The sequence below is a fragment of the Ceratotherium simum genome, chromosome 4, assembly GCF_057802395.1.
Source record: "Ceratotherium simum simum isolate JZ-2026a chromosome 4, ASM5780239v1, whole genome shotgun sequence".
Lineage (NCBI taxonomy): Eukaryota > Metazoa > Chordata > Mammalia > Perissodactyla > Rhinocerotidae > Ceratotherium > Ceratotherium simum.
In genome coordinates, this window is record NC_141903.1 from 82,149,722 (window position 1) to 82,171,790 (window position 22,069).

The 22,069-nt window shown below is 34.4% G+C and overlaps 1 long non-coding RNA gene across 1 annotated transcript in view; it reads left to right on the top strand.

The window, feature by feature from the left end:
- The window catches only part of LOC147917351 (uncharacterized), a 124,585-nt gene extending 114,612 nt beyond the window's left edge, over positions 1 to 9,973 (top strand). The window contains exons 2-3 of the long non-coding RNA XR_015552097.1: positions 9,231 to 9,268; positions 9,394 to 9,973. This is a non-coding gene — a long non-coding RNA (uncharacterized LOC147917351). The remainder of the gene's footprint in view (positions 1 to 9,230; positions 9,269 to 9,393) is intronic.
- Positions 9,974 to 22,069: the final 12,096 nt, after the last annotated feature.

Sequence of the window (22,069 nt, forward strand, 5' to 3'; positions counted from 1 at the left end):
AGTATTAAGTACCAGGCCTGAAAATCGTAGATATTAATACTGATCACATTCCATTCATAAAAATATAATCAGATCTGACCGCAAGGGAGGCTGAGAAATGTGGACCCACTGGGTAGTACTGCAGCCTGCTATATTTCTGTTATTATGATAAAGAGAAGAGCAGATGTTTTTTGGAGAGCTCCACTAAAGTTCATAATGATAAGTAGAGGTTGGGTATATTTAATTAAGAGAAATGGGGAAGTTTGAGAAAGTAGAGAGCCAAAGGAACCTATGAGAATATCTTTTTACATAGGGGTTTTAGTTCAGTCCCTGACACAGACTAAATGAATGGCCTTAATTAAGTCACTTTTTGTAGCTTTAAAATAAACAATTTGGGTTAGCCAAGATTTCTCAAACTTTAGTAACCAAAAGGAAAATAAAAGAGTGTGTGTGTGTGTGTGTGTGTGTGTGTGTGTGTGTGTGTCTGGGAACATAGAGATTCTAATAGACTTAGGTGGGTGGGAGAATCTGAGAGTTCATATTTTAACAATATCCTTAAATGTTTCAAATGCATGTAAACCGTTAAGTGACACTTGGAGAAAATCTAAATTTAATATTCTCTCAAATCCTATTCAACTCCAAAGTTTTGAATCCAAATATCCATGAAACTGAGAAACATGATATGTGAAACACACAAAGGATAGACTTTGGAAGTCATGAAGAATGTAAAGAGCAAGCATATTGGAGTTGGGCAAATATTATACCGATATGTGAAAATGAAGAAAGGTAGTTTCCAGAAATAACTGCTAACTATAAAGGCTAAGTTGTTAAATTTGTCCATAGTAAAATTATAAACTTTGCTTTATCAAAAGACACAATAAAAATAAAAGACATATATAACAGACGTATAGTGCATAACCAACACGTATAACCAACAAAGGACTAATGTTCTAGATCAATAGATAAATAGATTGATAGTAGATAGATAAATAGATAGATAGATAGATAGATAGATAGATAGATAGATGGCCAAAATTTTAATAAGAAAAAAATGTATAATCAGATTGAAAATGGGCAAAATACTTATACCAGCCCCTTAAGAAGAAATCCTTTATGACCAATAGTCAATAAATAATCTCTGATTTCTGGAAGCCATTCTGCCTGGCATCAGTATGCTGCCTCATTTCATTCTCTATTATTTCCAAATGACCAATAAACCTGTGGAAAGGGACTAAACATTATCAAAAATCAAGGAAATGCAAAATAAAACCAAAGTAAGTTACAATTACATATTCACTAGATTGGCAAAGATTTTAAAGTTTGACAACACCGAATGTTGGCAAAGGGGTAAACCAATAAAACACTTTATACAATGCTGTTGGGAGTATAATATAATATTTAAAAAACTGTTTGGGATTATCCAGAAAAGGTGAAGCTTTGCGTTATATGTGACCTAGATATATACCCTAGAGAAATTCTTGCACATTTACACTGAAAGACAAGTACAAAATGTTTATAACAACATTGCTCTAAATAGTCAAAAGTTGGAAGCTTTGCAAAAGTCTATAACACATCCCATTTCTGCCAAAGACATTAACAAACAGATAATAGCCATCCCTATCAATGTAATTTTGGCTGGCACAGTACTAAAAAGAAAGAAAATAATTGAGAGTTGAGAAAATTAATTTTTATATGATTTAGATGATTTGAAATCATGAAAATATTATTGATTAAAAAGAAGAAAAGAGAAATATAAAGTACCAAATTTAGATGCAAAATCTATTACATAGTCATAGCATGATCTTGACTTATACACACCTACTGTGAAAAAGGCCTGAAAGTTTTGGCGGGCTACGAGTGTCCATGTAATATAAGCCAACAGTGTATATGATGACAAAAAAGACCTGACTAATAACATTTCAGAATCTCTTAATACAAGCAGAAATTCTCAGATCAAGCAAAATAACAGTCCCATTTTTGTCTCCACTGACTAGTTTATATTTGGAATAGGGGCTTCAGTTAAAAGGACATATTTAATGTTGGGTTGAACTAGAGGTTGAGAACTCTGGAAATGATGACAAACAGGAAATGTCTGAAGGAAAAGAGGATATTTCAGCTAAGGTTAGACACTCAGATGTCTCCAGAGGCTAGATCACTAAATCTGCTTTCTTGAGGTAGACCAGACAAGTCAGATAAATATGTGAAATGACTAAATTTAAAACTTACCTATGCTATCTCATGAAAGCAGAGACTTTTTTTTTTTCAATAAGAGAGATGGAACAATTGTTCGGTTGTTACCTAAAAAAACAGAGTTTGGCTTTTGTTTTTTCTTTTTACCACTGGAAATATTCAAATGAGAATGAGGTGATCAGATCTGATGCAGGTTTCAGCACTGAAGAAAACGTTTGATTGAATCTTGTATGAGTTACCTTTGCTTATAAAATTCTATGATTTGATTTTCCAAGAAACAAGGTTTTATAAAACTCTTCTTTTTTGGTATAATATCAACTTTTAAAAAAGTCTATGATTATGATTGTGTTGCAAAGAAATGGCATTTTTGAAAAGAGAAAGAATTTTATCTTCCAGTGTTAATTAGAATTATAGCTCCCAGGCTGGCCCGTGGCTTAGCGGTAAAGTGCAGGCGCTCCGCTGCTGGCAGCCCGGGTTCGGATCCTGGGCGCGCACTGACGCACCGCTTCTCCGGCCATGCTGAGGCCATGTCCCACACACAGCAACTAGAAGGATGTGCAGCTATGACATACAACTATCTACTGGGGCTTTGGGGAGAAAAGGGGAAAAAAAGGAGGAGTGGCAATAGATGTTAGCTCAGAGCCGGTCTTCTCAGAAAAAAGAGGAGGACTGAGCACGGATGTTAGCTCAGGGCTGATTTTCCTCACAAAAAAAAAAGAATTAAAAAGAAAAAAAGAATTATAGCTCCCATATTACAAAGATAACAAATGGATGTTGTTAAGCTCTTAAATTTGTTCCAACGCTCCAGACAAAATCTCTACACGTGTATATTCATTTCCTGTCTACATTATGGACTATAGGAACGTAATATCTTCTGCCTGCATGGGAAGTACAAAAGTACTCATCTAAATTTTGATTTTTAGATTTCAGTTGCTATTTTGCCTGTGGTTAGGGCAATTGCTAAGGCTTGATCCCAAGTGATTCAAATTGTATACTATTGATAATTGTGTCTAAGTGCTCTTAATTTGATTTAAGTGGAATCTTTAGATGCTTTACTTCTAAACCAAATATAATTGTGATTTAATGTTATTGAATTGAAATTTAGAATCACGTCCTTAGGGATGTGGTCATTTCATCTCTACATTTTGAAGTACTGATTTTAATTTATCTGGAAGGGTTACTTTCCTACTGGAGATGTAGACCATGTCATTTGTAAGCAGAAACAACTACGTGAGAGAAAAATAACACAATACATAATTACATAGACTTTTTCAACCTTCAACCCTTGTTTCCTATTTATTTTTAAAATGTATAATAATTTTTAATGTAAAATAACTCAGTGAGCACTTACCAATTGCCAGGCATGCATCTAAGGAGTTTACATGTATTTTGAAGATTTACTTCAAAAATTATTTTGTTCTATTCTTGGACTTTATTTCACCAAGATTTGTTTCTTAAACCTTAGTTATAGATCCAGGTTTGTTTGTTTATTTATTCTGGCGGCAAAAGCCACAGTCGAGTTTCAGGTTTCTGGTGGAGTTGGACAATGTTACAATGTTATAATGTCATAAAAGCTTCTTAGTTTACCCAGATGGAGGGGTGGATGTAGAAGGTAGAAAGAGAGTGCTCCTCCTTCTGCTAGATGCAGGCTGTGGGGCCACACTCTCTTAGGGGCCAGGTGGCCAAGGAAGAAACATTCGTGCCCATTGCAGCTTTATTATTAAATGGGTGAGCCTCTGTTGCTACTGCAATGCCTTGGATATTCTGGGCACACATATGTAAACATGCTCTAAACAGATTGCCCTTCATTATGAGACAGTTTTATGCCCTAAGAAGAAGGTACGTAAATTCAGGACTGCAGAGGTGAGTAGAGAACGGAAAGTATGAAGATATCAAGATTTAAGGGCCTGAATAATACCCAAGAATGCAACTGCAAGTAAATTAATGTACACATTTGTCAAAATAAGAGTGAACGGTTAGCCTACAATCTCAATTTTTCTGTAAAATAAAAACTTGAGTGAATTCTGACAGCACTCTAACTTAAAGTGGTTTCCTCTCGGCGTTGTTTTTAGTAAATCCTGTGCCTATTAAGCAAAGATTTACAGGTGATCTGTGAAGGGGAATTTGTACTGCCACTCGTTAACAGAAAGTGGAGAGTAAAACAGTGCAAGTCTTAACTTCTTGCATTTATGGTATTGAAACTCTTTTAATGCCATTTTAAATTTGCTTAATTTAATCCCCTGTTAATTTAAAACAACATAAAAGCCAATAGTTTTATTGTCATACTTTCTTTTGTTCTCTGTGGACCTCTCTTTGAATTCATTTCATGGTAGTTTTAAGCAGGCAACACCAGGCTCATCACACTGCACCTCGAGGATCCTACCAATCACTGTGTCACTGGCTGAAATAGGGGCACCTTCCCTTCCCTTATTTTACTTGTGTTCTCTCTTCTTTAAAGGCATAATGAGCACAAAATCAAGTTCTTTTCAAGGCAAGTTACGAAATGCAGTTTGTTGGTGTTCTTCCACTTTTAGGCATATTATGAATGATCTATGCCTGCTGCCTCGTGGTGAGGTTTGGATTTGGGAGAGGACTGGTAGAGGAAGGGACAAGTCATATGGTCCTCAGTTGCTTCTCCCCGTTCCAAGTGGAAACGTGATTTACAGTTAATCTCCAAGGAGACTTTCCTTGCTAAGGAATGAGTGGCTTCTGTGGAATCTTGGCTGTTTGTAAGCAGTATTCTAAGCAGCATCCCCTGAAGACATAAAACTCTCTGGAATTCATTCCTTATTGTAGGATCCTGATTGCTGCAGGGTCATGTCTACTGAGAATTAATCTGATACAATTAGTTATTTTCTTTTCCAACACTGTTCCTTAAAAGGTATCTTGCAAAAGTGGCCATACTTTTATTCAATCTAGGAGGTGTCTAGTCCTTCAACAAACAATATGTATCTATTAAAATTATAGTAATATTCACAATTCTTATAGATTGCATACTGAGACATTAAAGAAATTTACATGTATTTTCGTATTAATTCATCATAGTAAATGTGTTATTTTTTCATTTTAAAGAATAGGAAAACAGCATGCAGGATTTTTGGCTCTCAGAGATTTTCTTATGTGATCCCTTGACAACAGGCAATCTATCCTACTAATAAACCCAAGACTACTCTATTACCTTCTTCAACAGTGACCTTACAAGGGAAGGCTATCCCTGAGTTAAACTAGGTTTGTAGCTACCTATTCGTCGTAGGATGCAATTTCTAATCTTCTGGAATTCTGTCTGCAATACTTTACATAGACAGTATTTAAATCTGATGATAAAATATAAGGAAATGATTTACTGTAGGTCACAGATAAAGCTCCTTAATTATGCTAATTCATTCTGCACTTGAACCATCCCTGCAATGTGCACATAGTTAATGGACTCCTCTGCAGAAATATCAGCTCATAAGCTTATTTAAGGGAAAATATAATTAATGCCAAATGAATAACAATAAATAACTGATAAGCTTGGATTTTTTTCTTTTACATTGCATGTCTTTTTGAAAAGTTTTAAACATGGCTTTATATGGGCCAATAATCAGAGTGTGCCATGAGGCAAAAATTATTATTAATCTAATTATTTGTACCTGACATCTTGACAAAAAAATAACTAGACAAATGTAGACATGAAATTAAATTCTAGCTCAGCCGTTTGCTAGCTGGATCTTCTTGGGCAAGTTACTTAAAACTTCTGACCCTAATTTATTTCATCTATAAACATTTGTGTTGAGCAATAATACTTAAGTTTCCACGTGAGGATTAAATGATGCAATTATCCTACTTCCTGGTTAGAGTAACAGAGGTTATTTTATTTTCCTCTTAAAGCATTTAATTTACTAAAATGTGAATTAAAATTACCTAAGAGATCTATATGACTAAAATTTAAAAGTGTTAAAAATTCTCCCATAGTTCTATTTACTCTATTTCTATAAATTCTTCTTATAGTGGATTCTCTGCATAAATTTACAAAGGAGAGCATAAAAATTATTTATCACATAAAATAATAGATGAAAAATCATTATTAAATAGAAATCTGACACAAAGTGCTAAGAAGTTAAAAGAAATCACTTGCCATTCTTTGTCTGGTGAACCTCAGTCCTTTTAAATATCATACCTCGTGATACCCACATGACTAATTAGCTCACTTACATTAATCCCCAAATGTGCCTACCTTTCCTGGGAAGATTTCCGTGTTCTGGAAATGTGCTTTTTATTAAATATTTTTTGAAGGTTTCTCAGGGGAAGTCATTGACCTCAGTACTTGAGTGTGCTTGTAGCAAAGATTCAACGCAGTCTCTGACCTCAAAGGTGTTCTATAACTTTAGGGAGGAAATCTCTACGTCAAATATATCATATCTAAGTATGATAGAATTTATTGCCCACCTGCTTCAAGCTTTTTTCTAAGTGTTTTACAGAGAGTATCACATTTAATGTTTTAAAAGTCTTTGAAATAGTTACTATTTTTTTTCACTCTCACGTTACAGATGATGTAATTAAGGCGTAGAGAGTTTAAACCATTTGTCTGAGGTCACAGTTTGACAGTAGCTGGGATTTGAACCCAGCTGCTAACACTAAGCTCTTGATCTTAACCACTATGTTATCTACTTATCTGTTTCTCCAATGTTACTATAACGTGGTACATGGAAAATGATAAATGAGGACTTCTGACACAGCTCTAAAATTGTAGAGATGACACTCCTGTTGGCTGTACTGAGAAGGTTTGATTTGAAGCAAAATTAGGATATAGATAAGTTGCCAGAGCAGCAAAAATACAATGAAATTACCCACAAGAGAGCAGTGCTGAGTGACTAGTTACCATTCATTCATTTATTTGTTTATTCATTCAACAAAGCATTAGTGAACATTTACCATGTGCAAAAGCAGTATATGGTACTAGAGATACAAAATGTTTTAATATAAGACCACTCCCCAATGAAGTTAATACGTAGTAGGGAAGAAAGCAATATAAAGCATAAATTACACATCTAACAAGTGGCAGAGGCTACCCGATCTCAAACAGACACCATGGCTTATGAAAATAAGAGTTGGATGATGAGGAAGACATTATTAGTAAGTCATTACAAGTATTCAACCATCATCTACTTTTCTTCTTCCTGGGCACAGGAATGATTATTTTCCAGTATCCTTGTAGTTATATGGGGTAATAAGATTAATTCTGTTTTATGGACTATAATCAGAAGTGATGCATATAACATCTGCACCAAAGCGTAGAAGAATAGCTGTGAACTCTTGATGGTCCTTCTCCTCTGGCCATGGTGACAAAGACTCAGGTTGTGATGGTAGCGCCTACAAGACCAAAGGAGGCTTGATGGCAGTTGGAGGGCAGTTACCCAGGAAAGTTACACGTCATGAAAATTCCATGAGAATAAAATTACTATATTAAATTAGATTTGGGGGCTGTCTTTTACTGCAGCATAGTTTAGTCAAACCAGACTAATGCAAATGATTACCCTTGTCTGTTTGAAAATTATGCCTGAGTAGAAGCAAAGTGTTGTAAAAAAGACTATAGGACTAAGTGCAACCAGCAAAGGGTCCTAGTCTTCATTTTGCAATAATGATTTGCATATATTTGGGAAAATCGTTTTGGCTCAACTGGTCTTCCCTAAAATTAGAATAGGTATTTATTAGATAGGTAAGTTCTCTTTCAGCTCTAATATAGTTCATGACTATATTAGATAAATCTTTGAAAATTTTACAACAGTAGGGGTATGAAAAATGTTTTAGAGAGAATGGACATGACCTTTTCTCTTCAAGATAGTGAAGGACATAAAAGAGAATGATCTGACTTTGATAGTTTCATGCTTTGACAAAAGGAAGTAGATCAAATGGCTTCTTGTATGTGGTGTATCCCTACTCCTTGGTTCAAATGCAACATTAATAGTTGGCTTGAAGTATAAATACTTTTTCTTAAAGCTGTGGAAACTTTTTTCCCTTTAAGATAAATCAAATATACTAAATTAGTTGCTATTCAAAGTATTTGGTAATAGTTTACATTCACTTATTAAACATACGCATAATAGCTTATCATGATCTTCCAGTTAAGCCTTCTTACAACGTGCTTTATAATTTACTTTATAATTTATTAATATGAATAGCTACATTCATTAGATTTTGTTATATTATGAATAGAATTTTACAGATGATACTATACTATGAGTCACCAAAATATTTTATATACTTTAATTCCACAAAGTTCTGTTCAATAACAACCATTATCTTTTCACAAGTATAAAGAATACAGTAAATGTCAAGTGAAATATTTTTCCATAAATGAATTAGCCAAGCTGTGTTCCTCTCCTAGGAAAAGAGAAGACTCACATGTTTCTACTTAGAGAAAAAGACACAATATTCTGTGTGTATCAAAAAGATACGAGTGTAATGGCCATAGAGGAACAAAATTGCAGAGTGACAGGGCTGAGCCCGAGAATGTGGATACAGAGAAAGAAAAATGTCCAGAACTGTGATGTCTTTCCAGCTTCTGACAGAGATCACCACAAAGCCCCCATCCCCATTCACTCTTCCTCTGTATAAAATGTCTTCAGATCACATCTGTAAAGAAATAAACACAGTACATTTAGTAAAAGTTTTCTTTATTGTAAGCTGTAACAGAAAGTGTTGTTAGGCATTTCCATAAATAGCCTTGAAGCAATTTGGCTCCTTCTCAAAGACACCAAGGACACCAAGGTTAGCCAGAAATTTTTCCGTCAGGTCTGTAAATGAGTCCTTGTTGTTTGTAATATTTCTTTCAAAGGCTCAAAATAGGAAAGAAAATATTTTGTTCATTACCTAGACATGTCAGTAAGTATTATTTCTAAGTCACTTATTTTTTATTTTACATTTGACTGTAAATGACAAGTAGTAAGAACTGCATTGCTGTATTCTCGCCACGGAATCTTTAAAGTTCATATTTAAAGGTTTTCTCTCATGTTCTTCAAGTTGAAAAGTGCTACAAATGATGAGAAATTCTCCATCTGTGTCTCTCTTCATTGAAACAGGCATCCGTCTTCATTCATAGGAAACTGAACCATTGCACGTAAGTTGTGGTGGTAGTGGCGGTGGGGTGTGTGTGTGTGTGTGTGTGTGTGTGTGTGTGTGTGTGCATGTGGTGCAGGTGGGGCTGTACCAATACAGCTAAATGACTTTTTCTGTTGCTTTCAGAAAGCCAGACAAGGAAAGGACCTGATGCTCCACCCAGTTTATATTCTCAAACAGAGACAGCAACCAGACACCTGTCACTCTGCCCATTCTCAGAAAGCTGAGTGACAAGCCTTTCCAAAAACTAGCTTAATAATAGGTTAACATGTGTCATACCAATCTAACCAATAAATGTTGTTTACATTGCAAACCAATTTAAGCCACAAAGTATCTCCTCTCCTCTCCTGATTTAGAAAGCTTACTTATGAGAGACTCTGATAAGTAGAATTTGAATGACCTTAATGCTGTTGTCATAAATTATATGGATTTGTCAGTGTAATAATTTGAAGGACACACCTAAAGCAACGCATTATTTAAATAAACAAAGACCTGAAGTGAAAGCCAAAGGCTTGAATGTGTTCAGCAAATTTTGAGATTGTTGTTAGGCATCTACATGGCTAGCTGTATTTGTAGACTTTACTCTAGTTTCTAGGGAAGTTGATGAAGTTGTGTGTGAGAACTGATGCTTTATGAGAAGATAACTATTTTATTTTGTTAGCATTTTTCTAGTAGTATTTAGGTTCAGTTTCTGCATTTGAGGAATATAAAAATGATTAAAAATGTTATATCATCGTGGTGGATTTCAAAATGTTAAAATATTATTCTGTGGCCCCACCTTATTAAAGTTTAATCTAGATTTAGATATATCAAATCTAAACAACAAAATTGGTAATGCTTTTTTTTTTTGCTTTTTCACCAAGTCGGCAACATATTTCGTATAACCAAATTTTGTGTTTTTAATTGCTATAAACCTTCAAGAAAATTAGCAGAAAGGCTGACTTCTAAATATTTTGTAAATTGATTTATTCATATTCTAATTCCCTTATCTGTGAATTGCCGGGCACTTCTGTATCTGACTGAGATGAGCATCTATTGCAGGCAGAGAATTGATGAGGGTTGGGGAAGAGGATTGTGGGGGATTAGGTTGACTCAGTATCTTGGTGTCCTGTCTAAATCAAAGTAGAACTGGGCAGTGGGCTACATGTATGAAAGAGAGGGAGGGCAAAGACATCACATTATTTCAATCTCTAGGGCAAGTATGTTAAAATATGTTATTTTTCCAGTTAACACAAATTAGCATATTTTTAAAGTGAGCCACATGTTGCTTCCTTGACTCCTTCCCTTCCCTTTCCTTGTGAGTGTACTAAATTTTCAATAAAAAGTGGACAAATGGTGTTGCCTCATGGGTCCCTTGTCTTGTCCTGACAACTTGGTAGTAAGAATGTAAGATGCATTGGCCCCGCTAGCTAAAAGAGCAGCTTGAGTTAGAGCTGACGCTGAAGAACACAAAGAGAAGGCTCCCTGGGCTCAAGAGGAGGATGCACAAAGTACCTGAAAGTACTGTTCAGAGAAGATAGCCAGAAGGTAGTAAAAGGCAGAAAAAAGTTCTGTTTGAAAATGTTTAGCTTTGCAAAGCAGAAAACTTCCTTCTGCTCTTCCTTTTTTCCCATCGCACTTAGAACAGTACAGACCTCCCGAGAACTAGAGAACATTCATTGATACAATTTGGTATATAATTTCAAATAGCCCTTGAACCAGTCCTACAGTGTGAAATGTTTCAAATTTAGAAAAAAAAGAATAGGTGATGCATATATTCAGAACACTATCACATAAATTGACTCCTAACATGTCCTCATTTTCAAAAATAGCCTATTTTGAGGAAAGAAATTTACACACGTTATGAATTCTTTCCTCTCTTTAAGCAAAAGTCATTCCCCAGTTTCTACCAGGCACTAATCACGCTTCTCAATCCTGGGAATGAATATATTTGGTGATGGCCGAGAACTTCCCAGGTGATGTAAAGAACCCATATGAAAAGATATCTAGCACTGCTTTATCCAGAAGACAAGCATATTTTTTCTTTATCAATCCAGGTTATGTGTTTTTATTTAATGTCCTGGGTCCCCTCCCAACATACATAACTGAGTGTAATTACAAATGAGAGTTAAATGTTGAGGCGATCCAAAGGGAGTTGAGGCTGACTTCAGTGGTGTGTAGACAAGTCAGTTTAAAGAAGCACATACTTAATCTACTCTTATGCATAAATCAAAAAGTAGACAAAAATTAATGTTACCTCTTGATGGAGCTTGATAATTCAATGGAAATAGAATTATATATAAATATACACAAACATTTTAAGTTTTCTAAATTTTTTTTAAATATCCAAATTATTTTAAGGTCATTTTAACAAAAGGAAAGTAAGAAATTACTGTATTCAGTAAGTTACATATGATTCCAGTTAAATTTAATGTCAGTGCTTTGTACCACCTTTTCTTGCCCCAAGACCTTTGAGAAATAATATACCCTCCCCTCAGCTATGAGGGGTGGCTCACTAAAGTGTAGTTCTCAGAGATGAAGAGTGATATCTCAAGTGTAGATGGAAATGGGGGACATGCAACATATTAAAAAGAAAGGAAAGACCCAGAGATAATTTTGTTTCATCTAGAGTCTTGCCAATGAAGCTAAACCTTCACTAAAGTATTTAAATCTTCTACGATTCTTTGACAAAAGAGAATACAGTAATGTGTGCTTTTGAAACAAACAAAAGAAAAAATAATAAAATCAGATTAATTATTTGCAAAAGGAGACTCAAGAAATCTTTAAAATTTCACATTCAATCAATCTAAATTTCATAAGAGTAAGTGTACCAGGCACATCACTATCTAGAATGTTATTTTTATTTGTTTAGGTCTAGTTGTCTGATATACTATTTTTCTTTTGCTATCTAAGTTAGCACAGCTTAAAGAGTTAGCAGCTTAAAACAACATAACTGTATTGTCTTACAGCTTCTGTGGGTCAGTAATGTGGGTATAGGTCAGCTGGGTCCTGGGCTTAGGATTTTACCAGACTGAATGAGGTGTTTGTAGCTGGGGCTGAGATTCTCATCTGTTGCTCCGGGTCCTCTCTCAAGATCACTGGTTGTTGGCAGAGTGAATCTTCTTTCCCCAAACCTTCACTTAAAGATTCTCTCTTCTCTGGTGATCAAGCCTGCCCTTTTCCAGCAATGAAGATCAGCAGATCTGGGTTCCTCTTTGCTATATCTTCTAAGTAGAACATATGCTCTAATATTTCAATCAGCCTATTTTCCAATGTCCTTACTCCAAATTTCCTCCCCTTGTGTCTACTCACTTGCCCAGAAGGTGGGAAAAAGATAACAAAAATGTCTATGTCTTTATTTCTTAGCCCTTTCTCTTAAATTTTACTTTCTTTGATTCATATCATCACTCCCTAGACTCTTTGATTTTTTTTTTCTCCTATTCAATACTTTTCTCAATTTTTTTTTTGTTGTTGTTTCCCAATAGTCTGCATTTAGGGAAATGTGTTATTTGCCACAACTAACCTGCAAAGTAATAGTAGCTTAAACAAAACAGAAGTTTTTTCTATTTTCCACAAAAAAAAAATCTAGAGATTGGTTATTCATCACTGAGATTGTGGATCTCCACACCTTAGGGACCTGGACTCCTTTTATCTTTCTCTTTTGCTGTTCCAAGTGCTCACCTCCTTATCTTAGAATCCTGGGAGTAAACACAGACTCCACGGGAGTTCCTAGCACAATGGCATAGCAAGTCCTCAACAACTCCTTTCCGAATGAATGACCACATGAATGAATGAACAGAAAGATTGAAAAAATTAATAGTTTTATTGAACTATTTAACCAAATGTTAATATCAGATGGTGTTGGCACTGGAAAGTATCTGATTTGATTAAGTAAAGTAGCCTTAATATATTAGTAAATATATTTAAAGTGTATAACTGTCATGGTTTGCAGAGTAAAAGAGAAAATATTCGTATTTTTTGTTCAATTTGTAGTTATAGTTCCAAAGTAATGATTATTCCCTGAATTTGCATTTTCTTTCAAGATTCTGATGAGTATATCATATCAGAAAAAGGTATTCTCATTAAAAGTAGATGAGAGAATATAAATTATGCATGCCTTATTTTTAGCTATTGTCTTTCATTGTCCTGATTTGTACTCACCACCATTATTCATGATACCAATAATATATATGTAAGTAAAATAGTCATAGCTAGTAGACATTGATTTTTAAGTTGTTCTTTATTTTCTGGCTTGAATTTTACATTAGCACCTTACGTTCTATAAACCAAAGAGGAATAATTTTGATTGTTGAAAGGTTTATAGGTTAATATAATCATTTTAAGGAAATGAAGGAAAAAACACCTTCAAATCAGATATGTTTTATGTCAACTTAAATTTATGTATGCTCGTACAATACATAGTGACCTATTGATTTTCCAAGATAATGTGTTAAAATTCCTACTATTTCATCTGGAATTGCATAATATTAACAAAGTGGAAAAATATCAGGCCTGAATGTTTTGCATTTCAAACTATGATGCCATTTAGAAAATATTTGCAAGAAAGGTTTAAAAAATTCTATCTTTTTTCTAGAAATCCTGTAAGTTCTGTAGGGCACCAGCATACATGACAGTGAGATTTGTTTTGTTACTGCAAGTATTTCAGGCAGTTCACTTAGTATTTTGCTGCACTGTGTGCATCTTGAGAATCTGTGCTTGAAATGCCTATATTTGAGTCTTATATCTCTTCCTTTCTAATCCGAGAATCAGAAATAAAATAGTCAGAGGAAAACAAAGAAAAGAGAGAACAGACAATAAAAGACATTTTGTTTGACAAAATAATTTGTTTTTTTATGAAAAACTAAGAATATATGTAAGATGCTTATTTTCTATATCCTTTATATGAAAACTTTCTTAGTTTCATAAAGAATTTGCATGATTAGAAACATTTCTTTATTCCAATGGAAGAACTCAATTCATTAAAAATGAGACATTCCTGTACTAATAAATACATTTTCTTTTATTGCTCTCTTCCAATACACCCATATGGTACACAGGAACTCAGTGATTACAAGTGTAACGCGTGACTAGTGTATGGGTACAATTTGAGAGAAATTTTGATAAGGTGACATTTGAGGAAAATTTTTTGTCAGTACAAAAACTAAACGTATTGCATATGTTAAATAAAGTTTTGAAAGAAAATTCTTTTAAATTTTCAAAATTATATAATACACACTAAAAGATAGACATTACCTTTATTTTAGAACATACTTTTAGGCATATTCCATAAAATATAAAACATTGTTCCAAATTTATAGAAAACTAAAATAAAATATAACAGATTAAGTCTTAAGAAAATATCAGTTTTTAAATAGAAAATTCTTGGACAAGACAAGCACTTTAAAAGTGCTAAAAAGTAATTGAAATCACCATAGCTACATACCAAGAATGGCATGAGAAACTCTTGTTTACGTCAAATAAAGCCCTCATGGCGCTCATTTTCTGAAATCTGCTTTGTATTCTCTAGCTGCCAAAATATTATTTCCACAGCCAATTGGTTCTAATTGAAAGATGTCCTTAGCTTTCCATCTTAGCCTATGGGTTAATTTAGTTTGTTATGAATCTATACAGAGCTGTCCTATTCATAATCCTTTATATTCAGAATTTTGATTTGTGATTTGAATTAGAATCTGAAATGGGAAAGGCTTCCACGCAAATTCAGTGCCTGAATGCTGGAGGAATAGCTCAGTGGAGCACTAGAACTTTCACTTTCAAAATAGTCATCAAAATGCCAATTATTTGATCCAATAAACAGCAAGCAGAGACAGAAAAATTATTCACATGAGAAGTAAGTCTAATGAAAGTCAATTTACAGAGCAGAACAATAAAAAATTTGCAATAGACCTTTATACCAAATCCTCAGTAAATTAATATATTCTGTAGTCATACAAACATGAATTTTTCAGCATTCAGAAATTGCTGTGTTAACAAAACCAATCAAGCCTTTTGAAGGTTTTTATTCTCTTCTTTGGCTTTAAGACTCTTTCCTATCCACTCAGCTATTTTCGTTTTCCATCCTGTACTCTTTTATATAATTACCTTTTTGAATGCTTTCTAGAATACTCATTTCCTCATTTCTCCTGCCCTGTCTTGACAGCCATTTTACCACATTTCTGCTTGCCACTGTTCCTTTATTAGCTTATGTGCACCATTGTACCTTTGTACATAGCACAAAGCATACAAAAGTTTGCTAATGAATAATTCTAAAGGAAATGAATGTCCTGTTAGCACTATAAAATTTTGGTCAGAAGCCATTTTTTGTTGGAAGACGTTCTTCATGTCTTTCATAACTTTTATTTCCCAACCAAATACATCTTCATTGCTATATACATATTAATACAGGGATTTTGTAATCAGTAAAGAATTCAGGTTGTTTTTAATGATGAAGAGTATTTTTGTAGTTCCAATCCCTACCAGAGAATTCACTGGAAGTCTTCATTTCTCTTTGAAGCCCCACTCTCCTTCATCCCCAAATATTGCAGAGATTTACCAGGATCGCAAACAAGTTCTCTTAACTACCACTGACTTTGGGCAATTTCCTTTCCTGCTCTAGCTGTGCGTATTTTGGTAGTCACAGAAAGGTGCCTTCAGTGCTGCTAGCACCTGTCAAAACAAGGGGACCATCTCCCTTTGCCTTCAAAGCCTCCACTATTGCCCGTCACCTTCGGTGTCAATTCATGCTAGATTCCCTAAAACCACTTAGGGCAAAAGGCACTCACTGAAACTACCACAGCTGCTAAAACGTACAATCTGAAACTGCAAGCATTGCTGTGCCAAATTCTAGTAGATTGTGGCCACTACTTTTAGAATCGATGTGGGCATTAATACCGCTAGCTGCCTCTAGTTTCTATTGAGGCAGAGTAAATTGTAGTGCGCTAATACCAGGCAACACTTCATCCTGTCTAATGAGGAAAGAGCAATCCTTAAATTTCAACTTGTTGTACAGTCTTGTAGAAATTAGGATTCATATTTACAACCACTGAAGGCTGACTGGGTGATTAAGCAGAAAAAGAACTTAAAAGGATGTTGGGGGCAGCTCACAGATTTATTGAGAGGCTTGGAGAACAAGGCTCAAGGCTTTGTTTCCAAAAAAATTCCAATGCAACGCTAAACATTTATCTTCGAGAAAATATTGCTCCTGCTTCTGAGTAGAACTCAATGCTAGAGGTTTCCATTGCTTTCATTTTATGCAAAAGCAACCAAACTTTGCAGCTACTGCTACTGTGGCTACAGAGAGAAAGAGAGAAGGAAAGAGAAAGAGAAAGAGAGAGACTGAGATTTCCAAGCCTCATTCCATGTCAGCATGTTAGTCTGATGTCTGCTTCTGATTAACAGAGCTTAGGTCATGTGCCTGTGCCTTTGGTGCAAAGGAAGCTGAGAATGTGAGTTCACAGCATTTTTTTAGCTTCTAGAGTTGGAAGTGTTTATTGCTCCCTCATCAAGACTCATTAACGTGGACACTCTCAAACATAAAACAACATTCAATGATTGTGTGGCTAAAAGAAATAGCAAACAATATCTACAGATATACATGAAACATCTTCCCTATTGGTCTCCCTGTGTTTCAGTGCTTCACAGAGATAGTATGTGAAAACAGATACTTCCACCTAGACTTGAGCAAAGCTCCCTGTTCATACGAGGAGAGGATAATCTGAGTACTGGCTCAATATTTTGTTCAAAATCGCTCATTCCATATCATGCTAAATCATTGTTTTTAGACCCAGTCACATGCCCTATACTCTGCGTATAGTGAGTTCTTTATAGACTCCAGATTTTTTTTATCCAAATAGTTTTCTGATGTGTTTCTTGCTCAGTAGTGCTCCATAAATACCTGAGTCATAGAATGAGTAAGCTTAAGTTCAAGTGTGCCCTGTTGCATATTATATCATGGTTTGATGATTATTTAGGTATTTTGCATGACTAAAATAACATATTACATTGGTGGCAGGGTAATTTATTGACATAATTTTGTGCTTTTTCTTCATTTATATTCTCTCATTCTTTCCAAGAATGCAGTGTAGAAGAAATCAAATGTGTGTGCGTGTGTGTATAGAAAATTGTTAGAGGAGACTTTAACATTAGCTTATTCTAAGCAGCTGCTGAGACGCAAGTAGTCTCAATTGTTCCTGCTTCCCAAGCCCCCACGAGAGGGATTATTGGCTGTATATAGACAGTAAGAACAAATAAGGAAGAGAATTCATTATTAACAACCAGCTCAACTTATCAGCTATATTCCATGAAATTTAGGGGTTGCTGTGCGAAAACAATTTGACATTTCAGAGTGTTTATCTTCTTTGTATTGAAAATGAAGGAGCATAGGATAAGAATCTGCAACTTAGGATAAAGAAGAGAGCACAGTCATTACATTTAATCTTACTGAGGACCTTGGTCCCAGCCAGACTAGTCAGTTAACAGGGATCTTTATTTAGCTCACTTGGTTGTAAATATTCCTTGTCTATCTTAGTCTTATGCTATAAAGAACAGCAATTTATAAACACAGAGCTAGAACTAAAAGAGTTTCATGATACCATTTCCTTGCATTTGAAGTTCATTGCCTATCCCAAATTTTAATCACGTAGATTATTTTCTCAAAATGGGTCCTATAGGGCCGGGCCCAGTGGTATAGTGGTTAAGCTCACGTGCTCTGCTCCGGGGGCCCAGGTTTGCAGGTTCAGATCCTGGGCACAGACCTACACACCACTTATCAAGCCATGCTGTGGCAGGCATCCCATGTATAAAGTAGAGGAAGATGAGAACAGATGTTAGCTCAGGGCCAATCTTCCTCAGCAAAAAGAGGAGGATTGGCAACTGATGTTAGCTCAGGGCTAATCTTCCTCACAAAAAATGGAACCTATATTCAACAACTGCTGAGCTTTACCTCATCTTCACAGGTTAGGAGTAAAAGTAGCAAGATCAATTGTACAGCAGGACTAAAAGTGGTTGGAAGACTTAAATCTAAAATAGTTTCTTGTATATTTGAGAGGATACTGTTTGAGGAAGGAAGTGGAAACCCAAAGTAATATTATAGAAAACACAGGCACTGGAGAAATTTTTCAGAGGGCGTCACTTAGAATGCAGGTCAGCAGAAGTTCTGTACACTCTCCTAAGAGAGTAGCATACCACTCCTGAGGAGTGTATTTGTTCACAGAATATCTGTGAAGCTAGAACAAACAGAAAAGGAGAAAAGTGAGATTAAAACATGTACCGAAATAAGGTAACTGTTAAATGAAAGGTTGTAAGGGAAGCACTGAATAGCATATTGATAATAGAGAAAATAGAATTAGTTCAATAGAGAACACTTGAGAAATTATCCTTGAATTCTGAGGAAACATAAAAATAAAAGATGAATGAAAGCATGAGAGACACGGGGAACTAAGAGGTGCTTGAGAATATTAAGTATGTACAGGTAAGTAGAGTTATCCAAATTATTAGCATTTTACCTGTTGTGGAACACTGGGCAAATAAAGGTAATAAAATCATTGTTTCTTTGAAAAAGGTTTTATTTTAATTAAATATAATTATATCTACTTCATAAATCTTCAGTTATGGTAAAGCCATGATGTTAGAAGTAAGGTGACAGCATGTACTTTAGAAAAAAGTCAGGATGGTGCCTTGAGCAATATTTCTACAGGATATAGAGGACATTGCAGGGGATTTTTTCATGCTATATCCATCACACATCAGCATTATCTTCTTGAGACAACCTGGACATTGAACTTAGATTTTTTTTTTTAAAAGTTTGACAGTTATGTAAGAGTAAGTAAAATCAACCCAGCATACAAAATCAACCTTTTAGAAAGTACTCATTTTTCCTTCGGAATAGCTTCCTCTTTCTTTACTTAATGAAGACCACTACCCACGGCCATTTTTGTATGTGTTCAGGAAATAAAAAATCTTTCAATATTTGTTAAACCAAATATAGGTCAGCTGAAAACCTTACAGCAGAAAATTTTGTTTTCACAAAATAAAACCAAATTTTTTGGCTTTTCCTTGCTGTTTGTATTCTTTATAACATTGTTTTTACTTCACAGGCACTTCGTTTTGAGAATTAAAAGTTTTGTAGTATATCAACAAACTAACAAGCAAAATTCGCCAGTTGAGACACAAAGAACAAATAGTTGTATGTGGTCATCATGAATAGAAAACAGCACAAAGAGAGAATTACTAATGTCTAAAGGCAGAAAAACTGATGTTTAATTTGAGAACTTGGTGTTAAAATCATAGAAATATAAACAAAATACATATCTAGATTTAGATATAATAATGATATAGGTTGCATATATGGATGGATAAATTGTTCTAGATGAGCTCAATAATGCAGATGGTAAAGTACAATTTTACTTTAATGAAAATAAACGTTAAAGCATTCATCTTTTTAATGCCAACTACTTTCTTGAATAGGAATTTTCAGTTACCTAGTTTGTTATATCTTTCCAACACATTAGGAAAACAAACATTCATATCGCCACTCTTTTGATCTCTAATGCTGTTTTCACGGTTTCAAAATAGAATTTTCAATAACACAAAAGCAATTTTATGTTTTAAATAATTGAAAAAATTGCTGTCTTAGAGAAAACTGAATACCTAAATAAAAGAATGAATCTTCTTTTCTGGAAAGAAACCAAGTATAGTATCAATGATGTCCCAGTGGTACTTGTATACACAGAGTATGTTTTTGGAGTGACATTCTTAGGAGAACTCTTCATGGTCAAGAACAAATAAGAAAAAAAGCAAGCATTAAATTTCTTTTAAAAATGTGAGTTACGTAAATACAATTCTGCTGCTGAGAGAAGAAAAAATTGTTTTGGCAGATCCTAAATCTAGGCTTTCTGAATATATAATCCCCTCCTTTTCTAACTCAGCATGCATTGTACTGTCACTTTACAATCATTTTCCCTTTCCAAGATACTGGTTTGTTTAACATCACTCTGCCACAGCTGCAAATTCTGGAAGATTCATAGAGCTATTAGAACAGTATTCCAAGGTTCCTAAGTTATATATTTGACATGAGTGAATCTAACAGTGTATGAACTAGATGGTAGTTGGAATGTATGAACTAAAGTTGTCCAATGTTGAATTATAAGAACTAATTCTCAGTAGGACATTTTATTTCTTTTTTAGGAGGTGGAGGGAGTCACCATTGTTCAGCATGTTTAAAGAGCACAATAATAAATCTTGATTACAAATCTGCATGTGATTATATACACATTCATTACATTTGAAAAAACATCAAGCAATGTGGCAAAAAACAATATAAATTTTGTTTTCTGAATTTAGGAATCTTTTAAGAATTTGACATAGGTCTGATTTTGAGCTTTGCAGTGTCTTATTCAGGTTCCATCTATAAAATGCAAGTACCATCACCTGTGTCGGGTCAATAACCATGAGTGTTAATTAGCTTTAGTCAACTGAATTATGGGAAATAAGAGATGGCAACCTAGCCTAATAGTTCCTATTAGTACAAAATTCCAGCACAAGATTCCCAGCTGCTGTCTTGGGATATCAAGATATGGAAGGAACATTGCCCCACCCTCCCAATGAAAAATGATTTTTTTTAACCCATCAGATTGCTGAAGTTGCAGAGCAATCAACTGATCAAAAATTTAAAGAGCAGTGGTACTGGCAGGCAGAGAGGAGATGTGAGAAGCGGTTCCTTTGGGGTAGACTCAACTGGATAGCAGTAAGAAAAGTTCAGCTATAAAGACTGACAAATGATCCAAGACAAAGTGTGAGTTAGTAGGACATTATTAACCTTTCTATGAAGAAGTTCATTTCAGAGAACTGAGACAGTCATTATATTCTCCTTTGTTTCTTGTTTTATTTATTAAATGTTTTATGTGGTGAAGTGATTTATAAAAAGAAAAATAGTAAAAAAATATCAATAGTATTTTGAAAGTGGTAAGAAATAACACAACGGAAATGCTGAAAATTAAAAAGAATAGCAACAGAAATTGAGAATGTCTTCAATGGGCAGACTCAAGGCAGACAAAGAGAGAAACAGTGAACTTGAATATGGGTCTATAGAAAATACCTAAACATGAATACAAAGAGAAAACAAGAGTTAAAAAAAAAAAAAATAATAAGAACAAGATATCCAAAATCTGTGAGGCAATATCAACTATTGTAAAATAAGTGTAATAATCCCAGAAGGAGAAGAGAGAACTGGAAAAAAAGAAATACTTGAAGAAATATTGGCTGAGAATTTTCCAAAATTAATACTAAACACCAATTATCAGTTGCAAGGAATTCAGAGAACATCAGACAGGACAAAAAATGTGAAACAAAACAAAACAAACGTAATCATATCATATTTAAACTTCTGAAAAAAAAAGACAGGAAGAAAATCATGAAGGCAACCAGAGAAAAACAGAAACATTAAATTCTTATGAACAAAGGTAAGAATTAGGGCAGACTTCTTCTCTGGACCATGTAAAACAGAAGATAATGGAGTGACATCTCTAAAGTGTTGAAAGCAAAAGAAAAAACAACCCAGAATTACATGCAGTGAAAATATCTTTCCAAAATAAAGGTGAAATAAAGACTTTCCCAGACAAACAAAAATTTAAGGATTTAGTTGCTGCAGGTAAACTCTACAAGAAATTTTAAAAGAACGTATTTAGGCATAAAGAATATAATAGAAGATTGAAATTTAGATCTATACATAGAAATCATAAACACTGGAAATAAAGTAAAATTTCTGGATTTTTAAAGTTTTCTATCGCAATAAGATAATTGAGTGTCAAACAAAAATAGAAGAATGTAT